Source organism: Bos indicus x Bos taurus, chromosome 2 (assembly GCF_003369695.1).
Source record: "Bos indicus x Bos taurus breed Angus x Brahman F1 hybrid chromosome 2, Bos_hybrid_MaternalHap_v2.0, whole genome shotgun sequence".
Classification (NCBI taxonomy): domain Eukaryota; kingdom Metazoa; phylum Chordata; class Mammalia; order Artiodactyla; family Bovidae; genus Bos; species Bos indicus x Bos taurus.
This window is the reverse complement of record NC_040077.1, coordinates 70,142,597-70,164,033: the sequence shown is the minus strand read 5'-3', so window position 1 is coordinate 70,164,033 and position 21,437 is coordinate 70,142,597. Positions and strand designations below refer to the sequence as shown.

General features: G+C 38.9%; 1 pseudogene; it reads left to right on the top strand.

The window, feature by feature from the left end:
* The first annotated feature begins 5,077 nt into the window (after positions 1 to 5,077).
* Positions 5,078 to 12,663, top strand: LOC113900259 (annotated as a pseudogene).
* The last annotated feature ends 8,774 nt before the right edge of the window (positions 12,664 to 21,437 follow it).

The following is a 21,437-nucleotide window of genomic DNA, read 5'->3' as shown; positions in this document are numbered from 1 at the left end:
ATGTATGGATGTGAGAGTTGGACTATAAAGAAAGCTGAGCAACGAAGAATTGATGCTTTTGAACTGTGGTGTTGGAGAAGACTCTTCAGAGTCCCTTGGACTGTAAGAAGATCCAACTAGTCCATCCTAAAGGAGATCAGTCCTGGGTGTTCATTGGAAGGACTGATGTTGAAGCTGAAACTCCAATACTTTGGCCACCTGATGCAAAGAGCTGACTCATTTGAAAAGACCCTGATGCTGGGAAAGATTGAGGGCAGGAGCAGAAGGGGACGACAGAGGATGAGATGGTTGGATGGCATCACTGACTCAGTTGACATGGGTTTGGGTGAACTCCAGGAGTTGGTGATGGACAAGGAGGCCTGGCGTGCTGCAGTTCATGGGGTCACAAAGAGTTGGACACGACTGAGCAACTGAACTGAACTGAACTGAACAAAAGAAAACGCACTTGTTCTGATAGCTGTGGACATTGGAGGCAAGAACACACAGGAGTAGGACCAGATTAGAATCTTAGCTGCCTCCACAGCAGGTCCAGAGATCAGCACAATGTTGAAGAGCATTCTAGGGAGGTGAGGTGGACTGTGACTCTCAGCAAGGGAAATGACTCTGACAGCAGTGACTCAAGAAAAACATTTATTCTTCTTCTGTTTTGACTTGTTCTGTGGATTCTTTCAGATTTAAAAAAAATTTTTCCCATCCTGCACCCACGCCCCCCCTCCATTGTAGTTGTCTTTTTATTGGTGCTATGAAATCTAATTAAGCTTTTGAGTTTTTTTTTTTTTTCTCTCAGTCACATTTTTTATTGTTATTATAAACCTCTGCCGGAACGTTGGGCTTTTGTAATTCTGTGGCATTTTCCTTTTCTTTTCTCTCTTTTTTTTAATTTTAATTTTTGAAACCTATTATTATTTTTTCTATATTTATTCCTTTGTTTGCTTTTCCTACTGTTCTTTTCCACTTGCAGCTAATCGTTAATGTATATAAATCTTCTTTAGCTACCTCTATTTAACTTTTCATATCCATTCTTTCTTTCTTTCCTTTCCTTTCGACATATTTGTTAGTTTTATTTTCATTGCTTTGTTCCCCAATTAGCACGTTGCTTTAATTTTATTTTCCAGTTTGTGCTTTGGTTAGTTTTGTTCTTAAATGGTAGATGTAATTTTTGGTTTCCTTTGATCGCTGGGTCAATCTATTGTGCTTTATTTTTGATGGACTGTTTTGATTTTGCTTGTGGGTATGTATGTATTTGTGTATATTCAGTCACACTTTTTATTGTTGTTATAAACCTCTGCCTCTATGTTGGGCTTTTGCAGTTCTGTGGAGTTTTCTCTTTTTCTGTCTTCTTCCTTTTCTTTTCTTTTTCTCTTTTTTATAATTTTAATTTTTTTTAATATACTGTAGTTTTTCTACATTTATTCCTTTGTTAGCCTTTCCTTCTGTTTTTTCCCCTTGCAGTTAATCTTTAATGTATATAAATCTTCTTCATATGCCTCTATTTAACTTTGCATATCAATTCTTTCTTTTCCTCTCAACATATTTGTTAGTTTTGTTTTCAATGCTTTATTCCTCACTTGGCACCTGCTTTAGTTTTATTTTCCAGTTTGTGCTTTAGTTAGTTTTGTTCTTAACTGGTAAATATAATTTTTTATTTCCTTTATTCACTGGATCAATCTCCTATACTTTATTTTCATTGGACTGTTTTGATTTTGCTCATGGCTGTACGTGTATATGTATATATTCCATTATTTTAATTATTATTTGTCTGATTTTGTAACAGCCATTTGTCTGGGGTTTAGCTTTGGTTTCTTGTTTTTGGTTTTAACCTCACTTAATGCCATAACAAACCATTTGTGGAATCTGTGTTCCTGACCAGGGATCAAGTCCAGAGCTTTTGGAGTGGGAAAACGGACTCCAAGACCCTAGACTACCAGAGAACTAACCCTAGGGAGTATCCAGTAGTGAGAACTCACACAAAGGAAACCACTTGAATACAAGACCTGGCATCACTTAACAACCAGTAGCACCCTGTGCAGGACGTCTCATCTAAACAACAAACAAAACAAAAATACAAACCCAACCATCAGCAGACAGGATTACCACCTCACTCAGCTTTGGCTATAGGAAGAAAACACAAAAAAACTCAGCACAAATCTACTCTATAGGAAGCTTACACAAACCACTGGACTTAGGAGGGCAGGAAACCAAAAGGAAAAAAAAAAAAAACTCAACCTTGAAGGCTGGGTAAAGGAGACTTCAATCACAGTAAGTTTAAAAAAAATTATGAAAAGGCAGAAAAATACTACACAAATGAAGGAACAAAGTAGAAACAAAGAAGTCCAAATAATGAAGAGGAAATAGGCAAACTACCTGAAAAAGAATTCAGAATATTGAGAGTAAAGATGATCAAAAACCCTGAAAACAAAATGGAGAAAATTAAAAAATCAATTAACAAAGACATAGAAGAATTAAAGAATAAACATACAGAGACAAACAACACAATTACTGAAATTAAAAATACTGTAGAAGGAATCAATAGCAGAATATCTGAAGCAGAAGAATGAATAAGTGGGCTGGAAGATAAAATGGTGGAAATAACTTCTGAAGACTAGAATAAAGTAAAAAGAATGAAGAGAACTGAGGATGGTCTCAGAGACCTCTGGGACAATATAAAACACACCAACATTCGAATTATAGGGTACCAGAAGAAGAGAAAAAGAAAGGGTATGAAAAAATTTTTGAAGAGACCATAGTTAAAAATTACCCCAACATGGAAAGGGAAATAATCAAGTCCAAGAAGCACAAAGAGTCCCATACAGGATAAACCCAAGGAGAAACATGCCAAGACAAATACTAATCACACTAACAAAGACTAAATACAAATAAAGAATATTGGAAGCAGCAAGGGAAAAGCAACAAGTAACATGCAAGGGAAACCCCATATTCTTAACAGCTGATCTTTCAGCAGGCCAGAAGAGAATGGCAGGATATATTCAAAGTGCTGAAGGGAAAAATCTTCGATCAAGGATCTCATTCAAAATTGATGGAGAAATCAAAGCTTTTCAGACAAGCAAAAGTTAAGGAAATTCAGTACCACCAAACCAGCTTTACAAAAAATGTTAAAGGGACTTATATAGTCAAGAAATACAAGAGAAGAAAAAAGATCTATAAAATCAACCCCAAATAATTAAGAAAATGGCAATAGGAATGTATATATCAATAATTGCTTTAAATGTAAATGGACTAAATGCTCCAACCAAAAGGCACAGATTGGTTGAATGGATACAAAAACAAGACCCATATATATGCTGTCTGCAAGAAACCCACTTTAGAGCTTAAGACACATATATACTTAAAGTGAGAGGATGGAAAAATATATTCCATGCAAATGGGAAGCAAAAGAAAGCTGGAATAGCAATCCTCATATCAGACAAAATAGGCCTTAAAATAAAGAAATTACAAGAGATAAGGAAGGACACTACATAATGATTACAGGATCATCCCAAGAGGAAGACATAGCAATTGTAAATATCTAGGCACCCAACATAGGAGCATCTCAATACATAAGACAAACACTATCAGACATAAAAGGAGAAACTGACAGTAACACAGTAATAGTAGGAGACTTTAACACCTCACTCACACCAATGGACAGATCATCAAAACAGAAAATTAATAAGGAAACACAGTCTTAAATGATACATTAGATGAGATGGATCTCATTGATATCTTCAGGACATTCCATCCAAATGCAGAATACATTGTCTTCTTAAGTGCACATGGAACATTCTCCAGGATAGACCACATCTTGGGTCACAAATCAAACCTCAGTAAATTTAAGAAAATTGAAATCGTGTCAAGCATCTTCTTTGACCACACCACTATGAGACTAGATATCAATTACAGGGAAAAAAAAAAAAACTGTAAGAAATGCAAACACATGGAGATGAACAACACGTTTCTAAATAACCAACAGGTTATTGAAGTAATCAAAAGGGAAATAAAAAAATTTCTAGAAACAAATGACAACGAAAACTCAAACCTATAATATAAAACTCAAACCATAACAACTCAAAACCTATGGGATGCAGCAAAAGCAGTTCTAAGAGGGAAGTTTATAGCAATACAATCCTACCTCAAGAAATAAGAAAAACATCAAATAGACAACCTAACTTTACACCTAAAACAACTGGACAAAGAACAAACCTCCCCCACCCCAAATTAGTAGAAGGAAAGAAATCATAAAGATACAAGCAGAAATAAATGAAAAAGAAATGAAAGAAACAATAGTTAAGATTAATAAAACTGAAAGCTAATTCTTTGAAAAGATAAGCAAAATTGACAAAACTTTAGCCAGACTCATCAGGAAAAGAGAGAAGAATCAAATCAACAAAATTAGAAATGAAAAAGGAGAGGTTACAACAGACACTGCAGAAATACAAAGGATTATAAGAGACTAATATGAACAATTATATGGCAATAAAATGGATAACCTGGAAGAAATGGACAGATTTTTAGAAAAGTTCAATCTTCCAAGACTAGAAGAATAGACCAAGGAAGAATAGAAATTATGAACAACCCAATTACAAGCACTGAAATTGAAGCTGTGATCAAAAGTATCCCAAAAAACAAAAGCCCGGGACCAGACAGCTTCACAGGAGAGTTCTATCAAACATTTAGACAAGAGCTAATGCCTATACTTCTAAAACTCTTTTTAAAAATTGCAGAGGAAGGAACACTCCCAAACTCATTCTACAAGGCCACCATCACCCTGATACCAAAACCAGACAAAGACAACACACAAAAGAGAAAACTACACGCAAATATCACTGATGAACATAGATGCAAAAATCCTAAACAAAATTTTAACAAACAGAATTCAGAAACACATCAAAAAGCTCATACACCATGATCAAGTTGGTTTTATTCCAGGAATGCAAGGATTCTTCAATATATGCAAATCAATCCATGTAATACACCATATTAACAAATTGAAAGATAAAAACCATATGATAATATCAATAGATGCAGAAAAAGCCTTGACAAAATTCAGCACCCATTTATGATTACAGCTCTTCAAAAAATGGGCGTAGAAGTAACCTACCTCAATGTAGTAAAGACCCTATGTGAGAAACCTACAGCAAATGTTATTCTCAATGGTGAAAAACTGAAAGCATTCCCCCTAAGATCAGGAACAAGACAATGGTGTCCACTTTCACCACAATTATTCAACATAGTTGTGGAGGTCCTAGCTATAGCAATCAGAGAAGAAAAAGAAATAAAAGGAATCCAGGTCAGTAAAGGAGAAGTAAATCTCTCACTGTTTGCAGATGACATGATACTGTACATAGAAAACCCTAAGGATAGCATCAGAAAATTACTAGATCTAATCAGTGAATCTAGCAAAGTGGCATGATACAAAATCAATACACAGAAATCACTTGCATTTCTATGCAAATCAAAACCACTATGAGGTACCATTTCACGCCAGTCAGAATGGCTGCAATCCATAAGTCTACAAGCAATAAATGCTGGAGAGGGTGTGGAGAAAAGGGAACTCTCTTACACTGTTGGTGGGAATGCAAACTAGTACAGCCACTATGGAGAACAGTGTGGAGATTCCTTAAAAACCTGGAAATAGAACTGCCTTATGATCCAGCAATCCCACTGCTAGGCATACACACTGAGGAAACCAGAAGGGAAAGAGACACGTGTACCCCAATGTTCATTGCAGCACTGTTTATAATAGCCAGGACATGGAAGCAACCTAGATGCCCATCAGCAGATGAATGGATAAGAAAGCTGTGGTACATATACACAATGGAGTATTACTCAGCCATTAAAAAGAATACATTTGAATCAGTTCTAATGAGGTGGATGAAACTGGAACCTATTATACAGAGTGAAGTAAGCCAGAAAGAAAAACACCAATACAGTATATTAACGCATATATATGGACTTTAGAAAGATGGTAACAATAACCCTGTGTACGAGACAGCAAAAGAGACACCGATGTATAGATCAGTCTTATGGACTCTGTGGGAGAGGGAGAGGGTGGGGAGATTTGGGAGAATAGCATTGAAACATGTATAATATCATGTATGAAACGAGTCGCCAGTCCAGGTTCGATGCACAGTACTGGATGCTTGGGGCTGGTGCACTGGGACGACCCAGAGGGAGGGTAGGGGAGGGAGGAGGGTGAAGGGTTCAGGATGGGGAACGCGGGTATACCTGTGGCGGATTCATTTCGATATTTGGCAAAACTAATACAATATTGTAAAGTTTAAAAATAAAATAAAATTTAAAAAAATAATAAAATTTAAAAAAAATTTAAAAAAAAGAAATCACTTGCATTTCTATATACTAACAATGAAAAATCATAAAGAGAAGTTCAGGAATCAATCCCATTCCTCACTGCAACAAAAAGAATTAAACATCTAGGAATAAACTTACTTAAGGAAACAAAAGAACTATACACAGAAAATTATAAGACACTAATGAAAGAAATCAAAGAAGATATAAACATATGGAGAGAGATTCCATGTTCCCGGGTAGGAAGAATCAATATAGTGAGAATGCCTATACTACCAAAACAATCTACATATTCAAAGTGATCCCTTTCAAATTACCAATGGCATTTTTCACAGAATCAGAACAAAAACTTCACAGTTCATATGGAAACACAAAAGACCATGAATAGTCAAAGCAGTTTTGAGAAACAAGAATGGAACTGGAGGAATCAACCTTCCTGACTTCAGATTATACTACAAAGCTATGGTCATCAAGACAGTATGGTACTGGCACAAAAGCAGAAATATAGACCAATGGAACAAGATAGAAAGCCCAGAAATAAACCCAAGCACCTATGGGTGCCTTATTTTTTACAGAGGAGGCAAGAACATATAATGGAGCAAAGACAGCTTCTTCAATAAATGGTGCTGGGAAAACTGGACAGCTACATGTAAAAGAATGAAATTTGAATACTTCCTAACACCATACAGAAGGATAAACTCAAAATGGACTAAAGACCTAAATGTAGGACAAGAAACTATAAAACTCTTAGAGGAAAACACAGGCAGAACACTCCATGACATAAATCAAAGCAAGATCCTCTATGACCCATCTCGTAGAGCAATGGAAATAAAAAAAAGTAAACAAGTAAGACCTAATTAAACTTAGAAGCTTTTGTGCAGCAAAGGAAACTATAAGCAAGGTGAAAAGACAACTCTCAGAATGGGAGAAAATAATAGTAAATGAAACAACTGACAAAGGATTAATTTCCAGTATATACAAGCCTCTCAATACCAGGAAAACAAACAACCCAATGAAAAGGTGGGAAAAATACCTAATGAGACATTTCTCCAAAGAAGACATACAGATGGCTAACAAACACATGAAAAGATGCTGAACATCGCTCATTATTAGAGAAATGCAAAACAAAACTACAATGAGATATCACATCTCACTGGTCAGAATGGCCATCATCAAAAAGTCTACAAACAATAAATGCTGGAGAGGGTATACAGAAAAGGGAACACTCTTGCATTGCTGGCGGGAATGTAAATTGATACAGCCACTATGGAATGCAGTATGGAGATTCCTTAAAAAATTAGGACTAAAACTACCATATGACCCAGCAATCCCACTCCTAGGCATATACCCTGAGGAAACCAAAATTGAAAGAGACACATGTATCCCATTGTTTATTGCAGCACTATTTATAATAGCTAGAACATGGAAGTGACCTAGATGTCCATTGACAGATGAATGGATAAAGAAGTTGTGGTACATATACACAATGGAATATTACTTGGCCATAAAAAGGAGTGCATTTGAGTCAGTTCTAAGGATGTGGATGAATCTAGAGCCTACTATACAGAGTGAAGTTAGTAGAAAGTGTAAGATAAATGTTGTATTCTAACACATATATATAAAGAATCTAGGAAAAGGGTACTGAAGAATTTATTTACTGGGCAGCAGTGAAGAAACAGACATAGAGGATAGACAAATGGACATGGGGAGAGAGGAGGAGAGGGTGAGATGTATGGAAAGAGTGACATGGAAACTTGCATTACCATATGTAAAATGGATAGCCAATGGGAATTTTCTGTGTGGCTCAGGAAACTCAAACATGGGCTCTGTATCAACCTAGCAAGATGGGATGGGGAGGGAGATGGGAGGGAGGTTCAAAAGGGAGGGGATTTATGGATACCTATGGCTGATTCATGTTGAGGGTTGAAAGAAAACAAGAAAATTCTGTAAAGTAATTATCCTTCAATAAAAATAAATAAGTTTAAAAAATCTGGAGAGTTTTTAAGTTATCTTTTGTCTCTGAATTCTTTCTTAGATTCGCTGTCAGAAAATACACTCTGTGATTGCAGCCTTTTACTATTTGGTGATATTTTCTTTGGTGTTACTCGTTCACTCGTGTCCAACTCTCTGAAACCCTGTAAGCTGTAGCCCACCGGGCTCCTCTGTCCATGGAAATCTCCAGGACTGAAGTGGGTTGCCATTTCCCCCTCCAGGGGATCTTCCTAACCCAGGGATCGAATCCAGGTCTCCCACTGTGCAGGCGGACTCTTTACCATCTGTACCACCAGGGTGTATTGTCAACTTTGGTAGATCCTTTGCATACGCTTAAAAAGAATATTTATTCTCCAGTTGTTAGGTGTAATGTTCCACATATGTTATTGGCATTTATCCTGCTTGATATTCTCTGATCTTCCTGGATCTGTGTTTTGGCTGTCTCACATTAATTTGAGGAAATCTCAGTCATTATTGGGGTCGCACAGAGTCGGACACGACTGAAGCAACTTAGCCGCAGCAGCAGTCATTATTGTTTCAAATATTTCCTCCGTTCCTTTCTCTCTTTTTTTCTCCTTCTAGTATTCCCACTATGGGTATATCACATCACACCTTTTACAGTTGTCTCACAGTCCTTGGGTATTCTCTTCTCTTTTTTTTTTTTTTCACCCCAGTCTTTGTTCTCTGCTTTTCCAGTTTTGAAGTTTCTATTGACACATTGTCAAGCTCTTTCCTCAGCCTTGTCTAGCTTACTAGTAAGCCCATCAAAGGCATCCTTCATTCCAGTTAGTGTTTGGGGGTTTTTGTTTTGTTATAGTATGTTTATCTCTAGCATTTCTGTTTAGTTCTTAGGATTCTTAGAAGAATTTTTAGCTTCTTCTTCCATCTCTCTGTTTACATTACCCATCTTTTGCTGCATGCTTTCTACTTTAGCATATTAATCATAATTGTTTTAAATTTCCAGTCTGATAATTCCAATTTCTTCATGTCTTGTTCTGATGCTTGCTCTGTCTCTTCACATTGTATTTTTTTGCCTTTTTGTATGTCTTATAATTTTTTTCTTGATAGTCTAACATTATATACCAGGTAAAAGAAACTGTTATAAACAGGCCTTTAGAAATGTGGTGGTGAGGTGTTGGGGAAGAGGAAGAACTCTGTAGCCTATGATGAGGTCTCAGTATTTTACCTCTGAATTTTTACACTTCACCAGTATTCAGGTTTTTTTTTCTCACTGCTATGTGGGACAGGATGACTGAAGTGGGTTCAGGTTGGGTATTTCCCTTCTCCCATGTGAAATACTAGTGCTGACTGAGTTGGGTATTTTCTTTCCCCCGGGTCATGTGAGTTCTGATATTACCCCAGCAGGTTGATTTCTGGTTAACTAGTTTCCCCTGAGGGCAGGATTTGTTAAGATGAACACAGTACCTGAGCATATCATACTGATTCCTTATCGTTACTGGAAGCACACTGGGATTTTTCTCTGATATTTCCTTTGAGGACCTAGTCAAGTTCCTGGAGGTAAAACTTACAAAAGTTTGGGGGAACTCCTATGATTTGGTTCCCCTGGAGTTTTTAACTCTCAGAGTTGTCCACACTGAGCCTTCAATAGTTTGCTGATTATAGTTTAGGTTTTTCTACCCTGGTACTGGTTACATTGGTTTTTGCTTGTCAGTCTCTGCTCTGGTAAGCCTTGAATCCCAGTATTTACCTCTCTGTCTCTCCAGTCTTGGGGGCAGTGGTTTGCCCTGTGTTCTCCCCTCTCTTATAGATCTAAGAAGATTTGTTAATATTTCAGTCTGTTCAGCTTTTTATTTGTTAGGATGAAGTAGTGACTTCTAGGCTCTGTCCTTGAAAAACTGAAGTCAATATATTGTTAGGTATTTTGGTTTATTCTGCATTTTGAACCATCAGTATACCTTTATTGATATTTTGCTATTTTTAAAAGATATATGTTAATGTCTCTAGCAGAGATAGTGGATTTATCTATTTCTCCTTTCCATTTTGTCAATTTTTTTGCTTTATATATTCTAAAGCAAAGTTATTAGATGCATCCATATTTAGAACTGTAGTTCATTTAGTTGATTTTACCCTTTAATCATTGTGAAATATCCCTCTGTGTCTCTATTAATATTTCTTGCATTCAAGTCTACTTTACCTCATATAATATAGCCCTATCTAAGACAATCTAAAATATATTTCAGAGTTGGAGATATATATATATGCTATGCTATGCTAAGTCACTTCAGTCCTGTCTGACTCTGTGTGACCCCATAGATGGCAGCTCACCAGGCTCCCCCATCCCTGGGATTCTCCAGGCAAGAACACTGGAGTGGGTTGCCATTTCCTTCTCCAATGCAGGAAAGTGAAAAGTGAAAGTGAAGGCGCTCAGTCGTGTCCGACTCTTAGCGACCCCATGGACTGCAGCCTACCAAGCTCCTCCGTCCATGGGATTTTCTAGGCAAGAGTACTGGAGTGGGGTGCCATTGCCTTCTCCTATATATATATATATATATATATATATATAAAATTAAGATGTCATTGTAGATATTATAGCATCCATCCTTAAATCTACCTTTAATTGTATCTTTTACTTCTTGTACAATATAGGAACCTTAAAATACTTTAACTTCATTTACCCTCCCACATTGTGGTTTGTCCTATTGATAGTGTATTTCAATTCTATAGAACTTTTAACCCCCATGATACACTATTATTATTTTAAAGCTAATATTACTTGTTGCTGTTGTTTAGTTGCTCTCATGTCCAACTTCTTGCAACCCCATGGATTGCAGCATATCAGGCTTCCCTGTCCTTCACTATCTCCCAGAGTTTGCTCAAACTCACGTCCATTCAGTCTATGATGCCATCCAACTATCTCATTCTCTGTCATCCTCTTCTCCTCCTGCCCTCAATCTTTCCCAGCATCAGGGTCTTTTCCAGTTAATCAGCTCTTGGCATCAGGTGGCCAAAGTATTGGAGCTTCAGCCTCAGTCCTTGCAATGGGTGTTCAGGGTTGGTTTCCTTTAGGATTGACTGGTTTGATCTCCTTGCTGTCCAAGGGACTCTCAAGAGCCTTCTCCAGCACCACAATTCGAAAGTATTTGTTCTTTAGCACTCAGCCTTCCTCATGGTCCAACTCTCAGATCCATACATGACTACTGGAAAAACCATAGCTTTAACTAAATGGACCTTTGTGGGCAAAGTGATGTCTCTGATTTTTAATGGGCTGTCTAGGTTTGTCATAGATTTTCTTCCAAGGAGCAAGCATCTCTTAATTTTATGGCTGCAGTCACTGTCTGCAGTAATCTTGGAGACCAAGGAAGTGAAGTCTCATTGTTTCCATTTTTTCCACATCTGTTTGCCACGTTTATTTAACAAGATCCCTCCTCTTCAGTGGGTTTTGAGATCAAGGGTTTTCCCCTTAACACTGTAACTTTGTGGAAATTTGTCTCACTTTTATTAATAACTTTTCAGTATTTACTTGGCTTATCAATATGTAACTTAAATGTTGACAAATGACCTGAGAGGAAATTGTAAACAAAATGCCAACCTCGTGGTATTAGTTTGCTAGCATTGCTATATTAAGGTACCACAAACTGGTTGTTTAACCAATAGAAATTTATTATCTGACAGCTCTGGCTAGAAGTCTAAAATTAAGGTATTGACAGGACCATTCTCCCCCTGAAGATGCTACAAAAGAATAAGGTTTAGGAAGGTTTGTAGCACCCGAGGTTGCCATGACTACCAATCCCAAGGACCCTGTGGCCACCTTGGCTGCTGAGCCCGTGATGCTGTTGCTTGTGGATCGTTTCTTTACTCACTGATACAAAGCAGGCCAAGGAAATGGCATTTGCAGAGATGTGGAAAAACAGGACGTCAAAGGAAAACCCTGCGAGGACCACTGTATACTATAGCACTCTAACCGAATACATGTCATCATGTTGGCGGGGTCTCATTCAGTTCTTCAAAGTGGAAAAAACAATTAAAAGAATTTTTAAATCAAATCAGTACCAACTGTTGCAGCCTTCAGAACAAAGTCTCTGAGAAATTTAAGCGGGGGACACAGTTTCTCACAGAACTTGCACCTCTGTGTAAGATTTACTGCTCAGGTGGAGAAGAATATATCATATCTAACTGTGTTAGAGGGTGGTTGATGAAAGTGAATGTAAACATTATCCATAAACCATCTATTCTTCAAGAGAAGCCATCCACCGAAGGCTACATTACAGTTGTGCTGCCCAAATTTGAAGAAATAAAAGTGAAACAGGAGGGTTACTGACCCAAGAAGAATATGAAGAAATTATAGTGAAATGCATGAAAGCCACAGCAGCTACCTCATTAGGGGTGAGGACTGAGATGGAGTAAAAAGCATCATGGCATCCTTTCCTTACCTGTCCTGCTAGTCAGTACACTAAAGAAGAACGGGCACTGGTGAAGTGTACTTCACACCTGGTCATCTACCGGGAGGCCTGACCTGCTTTTCCTTCTTTGTCTTGCATAACAAGCCTTGATTCTGTTTTGTCTTCAACCTCCCAGATCTGCCTGCCCACTTACTCATTCTCTTCTTCTCTTACTTTTCTCTTTCTAACAACTGGCAAGGAAGACATGTTTTTCTGTTTAAAAACCAACAAACAAAGCATTTTGAGGAAAATTTGAAAAGACAGCAAAATAAGAATAATTTATCCATCATCCTGTAAAAAAGGTGGGGGTGGGGGATAAGTTTTAGGCCTCTCTCTTAGCTTCTGGTAGTTCCTTGGCTTGTAGGAGCATATCTTCACATGGTACTCTCCCTGTGTCTAAATTTCTTCTTTTTGTAAGTACACAGTCCTATTGGTATATCCTTCTCCAGTATGATGTCCCCTTACTAATTACATCTGCAAAGACTCAGTTTCCAAATAAGATCACATTCTGAGATACTGGGGGTTAAAACTTCCATATATCAGTCTGGGGAGGGAACATAATTCAACCCATAATATTGAAATCAAAGCACTTGTATTTCCTTCCATATTTTTGTCTATAAGTCTTGGCTTCCCTTATTGCTCTCCAGTGTCTTTACACAGTTTTTGTCAGATTATATTCTGTTTTTATGATTGTTTTCATAGAGAACTAATGATACTAGCTACTCCATGATTGATTCTATGCTATGCTATGCTAAGTCACTTCAGTCGTGTCCGACTCTGTGTGACCCCATAGATGGCAGCCTACCAGGCTCCCCCATCCCTGGGATTCTCCAGGCAAGAACACTGGAGTGGGTTGCTATTTCCTTCTCCAATGCATGAAAGTGAAAAGTGAAAGTGAAGTTGCTCAGTCGTGTCCAACTCTTAGCGACCCCTGGACTGCAGCCTACCAGGCTCCACTGTCCATGGGATTTTCCAGGCAAGAGTACTGGAGTGGGGTGCCATTGCCTTCTCCGGATTGATTCTATACTAGCTACTTAAAACTTAAGTATAACTAATGCAATTTTAACATAGCATGTGGTTCTTTATTTGAAAATTGAAAGAGAGTAATATAATGAGTATATTAGGCGCATGGTATTCATAGTAACTGGTGAAGAAACAGTTGAAGGATTTCTTGGTTGGAGAAAAGAGATATTGGAATATAAGGCAAGGAAATTTAGAAAATAATCTACACATGAATTCTGTAGTAACCTGTATGTTTAGGGAGTCTATGCAGGATGAACTCACTCTGGTTTCATCATTGTTGTGCTGGAAATTGATTTAACCCTTAGGCAAGCATCTCCTTAGGTGAATTGGTTAACTTCTTGTGATTGGCAATTGGTTACCCGTATTTACTTCCCAGTGTTGCAGGTATAACCCCCCACCATTTAGCTGCCTAACTCCTCCAACTCTATAAAACCTGGAGCCTTGCTGCTGCTGTTGCTAAGCCGCTTCAGTCATGTCTGACTCTGTGCGACCCCATAGATGGCAGCCCACCAGGCTCCACCATCTCTGGGATTCTCCAGGCAAGAATACTGGAGTGGGTTGCCATTTCCTTCTCCAATGCATGCAAGTGAAAAGTGAAAGTGAAGTCGCTCAGTTGTGTCCAACTCTTCACAACCCCATGGACTGCAGCCTACCAGGCTACTCTGTCCATGGAATTTTCCACCAAGAGTACTGGAGTGGGGTGCCATTGCCTTCTCTGGAGCCTTGCTACCCTCCCATTATTCCCAAGTTTGGTTTCTCTCATCCTGTACTCCACATCACAAATTGTCTCTCATCCTTCTAGCTTTTGATCCCATGTTTCGTTATATCAGTTCCCTGGAATCTCCTCATCTCATTCCTTCAATCTGAAGCTCTTGACTTGAGGTTCTACCTATGATGTTTTCCCTCTTCAGTACAATCTAGATTTCACTTACAGCTATGCTACAGTTAGATAACTCAAGTAAACATCCACCTTGTGACTGGCCCACATCCCTTTCTTCACTATGACCCTCAAAGTCAGTGTCCCCCCTAGGCTCATCTCAGGTCCACAAGCTGAGGACCTAAATTAACTCAAAAAAAAAAAAAAACTGAAGGATTTAAGCTCCATGCTCATTATCTCTTGGGAAGTCAGTGAATATTATTATTTCTTTGAGTTGATCTCTTTCTTCTTCTTAGCATTCTTGTTATGAAAAGAATTTGTCATGGAGCAATCAGTTTTAGCGGGCCCCCACTGGATGTAAGACAAGTTGGTAAGTGTTCTTTAATTATTCACCTATTCATTTAATGGGGGCTTCCCAGGTGGCGGTAGTGGTAAAGAAACCTCCTGCAGGGATGCAGGAGATGTAGTTTTAATCCCTGGATTGGGAAGGTCCGATAGAGAAGGAAATGGTAACCCACTCCAGTATTCTTGCCTGGGAAATCCCATGGACAGAGGAGCCTGGTAGGCTACAGTCTGTGGGGTTGCAAAAGAGTTGGACATGAGCGAAGTGACTAAGCATGCATTCATTTAACAACTATTGATTGAATGCCCAAGCTTCTGGAGTGATAAGAATGGTGAAAAAAACAGTTGTGTTCTTGACCAATGAAGTTCATAGTCCAGTTAAGAGAAAGACATTATTCAAGTAATTCAGAAATGTAAAAATGGAACTGAAGTAAGCGGGAGGAAGGAGAGGAGCATGGAGTTCTGTGTCCACTTAAGCAAGGCTCCAAAGTTCTCTTTCAGTCAAGTCAGGGCTTCTTAAACTGCATCGTAGGAATAGTGTCAAAACAGGCTTGATGCAGTGGTTCTCAATGCCAGCAGTGTATTAGAATTACATAAGGATAATGTGCTCAGCTGTGTCCAACTCTTTGCGACCCCATGGACTGTGGCTCACCAGGCACCTCTGTCCATGGAATTTTCCAGGCAAGAACACTGGAGTGAGCTACCATTTCCTTCTCCAGAATTACAAGAAATGCTTTTTTAAAAAAAAAAGAAGAAGAAGCCAAGGCTTCACTCCAGACTGATAAATTAGACTCTTTGAGAATGGGATCTGGCGTTAGCTGTTTTAAAAAATAAATATCTGCAAGGATAGTAACATACAGGCTGAGTAGAGATTTCCTTCACTGTGGAAACAAAAGGATCCCAGGTGCTTAGCTTCATGGTTTATCACCTTTTCTCTTTTCTGCCTTTATGTTTTTGCCTGGCCTCCTGTTTTTAGTAATGGGAATCTTGTTTGCTTCCCTTTGTTTCCAACCAGAACAGTGACCTCAGGTCCAACATCTGGGCCCTGGCTCATAGGCCCCACCCTAGCAACATGAAGTTCAAGTAACTTATCAGGACCCAGGTCTTCTGAGGGGCCATGCAGTTGTGACAAATTGTCATCCCCTTCACCTGTGGCATGAGCTGCCAAAGTAACATTTTTTATTTTCACATAGAATGACATAAAAGAAAGAGGGAGGTAGGAAAGGTCCAGGATGTGGGAAGTGGGGTCTAAGAATTCTCTGAGAGGTATGGCCACTCTCTGAACCACCTATAATGTTCTCCAGGCAGCAAAGTGATTGGCTACTGCAGGACACAAGCCCAGTGTCACAGTGGCCCTGAGCTTCTAAGTCCAAAACGCACTCAGACCCACAAGGACGAAAACACCTGCATTCTATCCTCTGGTGAGTTTTCCCCACTCCTAGGAAAAATATGACTCTTCCTCTTGCCTCTCTCCTAGGTACCTCAAACTCTGCTTAACTTACCCTCTCAGATGGGTCCCAGAACAATTTATTTCACTTAATGTGTTAGTGCTGCTGTGTATGAGTTTCTGCTTCACATCTCTGTGAGTTTTCTGTTATGTGTATGTGCATCCTAAGTCACTTCAGTCATGTCCATTTGCAGCCCTATGGACTGTAGACAAAACCCCCAACACACATCTAATTTTCAGCAAAGTTGACTCCATGCTAAAACTATAAAATAATAACAGCCATTCTGTAAAAAGAACACACTAACACACTAAGCATACACATCAATTGTAAGATGTGCCCCAATTTCTCAAATATTTACAGTTTTTAAAATTGCAGCTAAAAATCAAAGAAATATGGTACCTGCAAATTTTTCTCCCAAGGTATTATTTTTAATTATTGTTTATAAACAGTTTATCATGGAGAACATTTGCTGAATATGATAATTTGAGTTTTGAATTAAGTAACCTTTAGTTGCTGGACAATAATTATCTGGTTGAAGTCAATACATAAGCTCAAATGATCACTGTAGAGAAAAGTATTTACCTTTCTATCTGTGTTTGTAAGTATCTAAATCATTTAGAAGTCAGGTCTAATCATTAAGATCACTGTCAAAACAAAACCTGTCAAAATTCTGCAAGATAATGACAATTTGTTTTTCCTTTTGTTTCTCTATCTCTTCTTTTGATTTTCAAAATTTTGTTTCATTGGCTAGAATTCCCAGACCAATGTTAAATAATAATGCTTAATCAAGGTTACCTTCATCTTTCCCTGATTTTGACAGAAATTAACCTAGTGATTAATCATTAAACACAACACTGGTGGTTGGTTTGAATAGCATTTTATTATTTTGCAGAAATATATATCTACTTCTAGTTTACATAGAAAGTTAAAAAGTCAAAAGGCAAGCAAAGTTTAATCCCATGCCTTTTTTGGTATCTATATAGATCATACATTTTTTCTTATTTAACATAATTAACACCATATAATATTAAATATCTAAATATTAAATTACCTGGAATTTATCATTGTAAAAAGGGAAATCAAAGCATAGTACTATTTTATTAAGTGAATTATTTGTTTTATGAATTGCCTGTGACAAGTTTCTAAACCCAGGCAGCCAGTCTCTATAAGCCAGCATGTGGTTGGCGTCTCAGGGTTCAGAGACTAATTATAATAGTGCCAGCCTAGGCAGGACACCATTAGGAGGTCAGACCTGCCAGAAGAAATCAATTATAGGAGATGAACCTTGTTTGGATGTGTTTTGTGCCATTGCCCCCTTGGAGGGCCAAGATCTTGCTTCCTGGTACAAAGATCATGAGTGCCAGAACCTGTCATTTGTACGCCACTTGGCACTGACTGACCGCCCCAAACCCCAGTCATCTTCAACTTTTTGTTCAGTACAGAATTAATGATGAGACATGGAGATGAGGTGGAGATAAGGGCTCCTCTTTATGGAGACACTCATTCCAGCCAAAAGAGCAGATTGTAGACAAATTCAATAATCCTTTGGCAGAAAGAAGGCACATTGAACATTTGCACACATGTTCTCTGAGATCGCACACATACTCATACACTTACACCCTTCCCCTCACATTAGGAGATTTGTTGAATACAGTGAGGGCTTAATACAGGCTTTTTTCATGAAGGAGTGAATGATAAGAGAACTCAGTGGTCCAAGTATATCATTGTACTCATCCACATACACACATATTAATGTCCACTCATAAATACACAAGCAAATGGGAGAACATTGTCTCCACAGCTCTCCACACACATCAACTGCTGTCATGGTCCCCTCCAAGCTGCCATGCATCCCTTCCAGAAATCTCAACAGTTACAGTTTTGAGCCTTAATCCCAAGGCTCAAAAGCCTCGATTCAAACTGGGTTTAACCACAGACAGATTTATTGCTGACTATGATAGGAGGTCCAGAAGTAGAGTTCCAGGATGGATTGATCTGGATACTGTCAACAGGGACTGAATTTCATCCTGTCACCACCCTCCCTGCCGTTTGCAGAATCATCTTCACTCTGAGCCTAGTTTCCTTTGCGGGTGCAGGATGACTCCCAGGAGCAATCAGGGCTACACATCACATAGTTCTTATCCAGGGAGAGAAAGCAAGAAGCTTCTCTAGGCTTTCTAAAGAGTTAGAAGAACTTTACGAAAGTTGATGGTAAACTTCTTCCTGCACGCCAATGACCATAGACAGGGTAGAATTTTTTCCTGAAATAAGAATTTGGGATTGTACTTATATCAAGCAGTCTGTCTCTTGAGACAAGAGCCACAGTGATGGAAAGATGCTGGAAAGTCCATCATGAGAATGACAACAGTCTGGAAGCAATCTGTAGTACTAGCTTCCAGTACCAGCCTCACGTGTGGCAAGAGGTGATAGGTACAGGGTAGAGATTTGTACTCAACCCTGTATGGCTCAGCTGAAATCACACCAATGAGGCACACAGTGCTGCCCTCATAGACACAAGGAGGGCAGCACTGACTGGTCCAATTAGACTTTATCATTTCTTTTCCTTCTGGGGCTTCCCTGGTGGCTTGGACAGTAAAGAATCTGCCTGCAATGCAGGAGACCTGGGTTTGATCCCTGGGTCAAGAAGATCCCTTAGAGAAGGAAAGGACAACCTACTCCCGTATTCTTGCATGGACAGAGGAGCCTGGAGGGCTATGGTCTATGGAGTCACAAAGAGTCAGACACAACTGAGCAACTAACACTTTCACTTTCTGTGCTTCAGTCAGTCAGTTCAGTCGCTCAGTCATGTCCTACTCTTTGTGACCCCATGAACCACAGCTTGCCAGACCTCTTTGTCCATCACCAACTCAGGAGTCCACCCAAACCCATGTCCATTGAGTTGGTGATGCCATCCAACCATCTCATCCTCTGTCATCCCCTTCTCCTCCTGCTCTCAATCTTTCCCAGCATCAGGGTCTTTTCCAATGAGTCAGCTCCTCTCATCAGGTGGCCAAAGTATTGGAGTTTCAGCTTCAACATCAGTCCTTCCAATGAACACCTAGGACTGATCTCCTTTAGAACGGACTGGTTGGGCCTCCTTGCAGTCCAAGGGACTCTCAAGAGTCTTCTCCAACACCACAGTTCAAAAGCATCAATTCTTTGGTGCTCATCTTTCTTTATGGTCCAACTCTCACATCTATACATGACCACTGGAAAAATCATAGCTTTCAGTATACTGACCTTTGTTGGCAAAGTAATGTCTCTGCTTTTTAATATGCTGTTGAGATTGGTCATAACTTTCCTTCCAAGGAGTAAGCATCTTTTACTTTCATGATGGCAGACACCATCTGCAGTGATTTTGGAGCCCAGAAAAATAAAGTCAGCCACTGTTTCCACTGTTTCCCCATCTATTTGCCATGAAGTGATGGGACCAGATGCCATGATCTTAGTTTTCTGAATGTTGAGCTTTAAGCCAACTTTTTCACTATCCTCTTTCACTTTCATCAAGAGGCTCTTTAATTCTTCTTCATTTTCTGCCATAAGGGTGGTGTCATCTGCATATCTGAGGTTATTGATATTTCTCCCGGAAATCTTGATTCCAGCTTGTGTTTCCTCCAGCCCAGCATTTCTCATAATGTACTCTGCATAGAAGTTAAATAAGTAGGGTGACAATATACAGCCTTGATGCACTCCTTTTCCTATTTGGAACCAGTCTGTTGTTCCATGTCCAGTTCTAACTGTTGCTTCCTGACCTGCATAGAGATTTCTCAAGAGGCAGGTCAGGTGGCCTGGTATTCCCATCTCTTTCAGAATTTTCCACAGTTTATTGTGATCCACACAGTCAAAGGCTTTGAGGCTGCTGAATAAAGATCAGAGTCCCACGTGTGTGGTGAATATGAAGTTCAAAGTTATGCCTTGCATTCTTCTTTTTTTTCTCCACACCCGCTGGTTCCACTCACAGAAAAAGAAATTAAAACAGTGATTTGGGTACGGACTTGTATTAGCCCCTTGTTATTGCCTCAACCAGAAAGCAGGGTAGTTCCCTTGACCAAGGAGCATGTTGGTGTGTAAGTGTGAGTGCATATGTCTGTGTGTGTGAGTCTGTGTTACTGTCTTTGCATGTCTGTGTGAGTGTGTTGGTGTAAATGTGTGTTTATGTGTGTGTTTACATGTCATGTGTGAGTATGTGTGTGATATGCACACATACAAGAATTTGAAAATCAAGCCTTTGGCTGGTTGGTGTAAAGCACAGGGTATGGAGACCCCGAAAAGAGAAGGCCCTCTGGATGAAAAACAGCTTAGGTTTTAGGACCTTAGCTTTTCCATTATTTTTTTTCACCAGTTTTATTGAAATATAATTCACACACCATACAATTTATCCAATTGTATTTATTGAATGTAAAATTCAATGGTTTCTAGTACAATCACAGAGTTGTGTATCCATCACTGCAGTCAATTCTAGAATATTTTCACTACCCGGAAAAGAAACCTCTTACCCATCATTCCCCAATCCCCCTGACCCCCTCAGCTCTAGGCAATCATTAATCTTTAGATTTTCCTGTGCTGAGTATTTTATATAAATGGGATCATCCAATATGTTGTTCTTTGCTACTGGCATCTTACATTTAGCATGTTTTCAAGGTTCATCCATGTTATAACATGAATCAGTACTTCATTCCTTTTTATGGCTGAACAATAATCCATTATATGGACACACCACAATTTTATGTATCCATTAGTTTGCTGATGGATGTTTGGATTGCCTTCATTTTGGGGCTATTATGAATAATGCTGCTGTGAACACTCATGTACCAATTTTTATAAGGATACATATTGCCATTTCTCTTGCGTATGTACCTAGGAATAACATTGTTGGATCACATGGTAAAAATACTTGACCATTTGTGGAACTGCTGGACTGTTTCCCAAAGCAGCTTTGCCACTTAACATTCAGCAGTGTAAGAGGGTCTCGGTTTTTCCACATTCTCGTCACACTTGTTTGTGTCTGTCTGAATACAGTCATCTTAGTAGGTGTGACGGAGGAGGCAA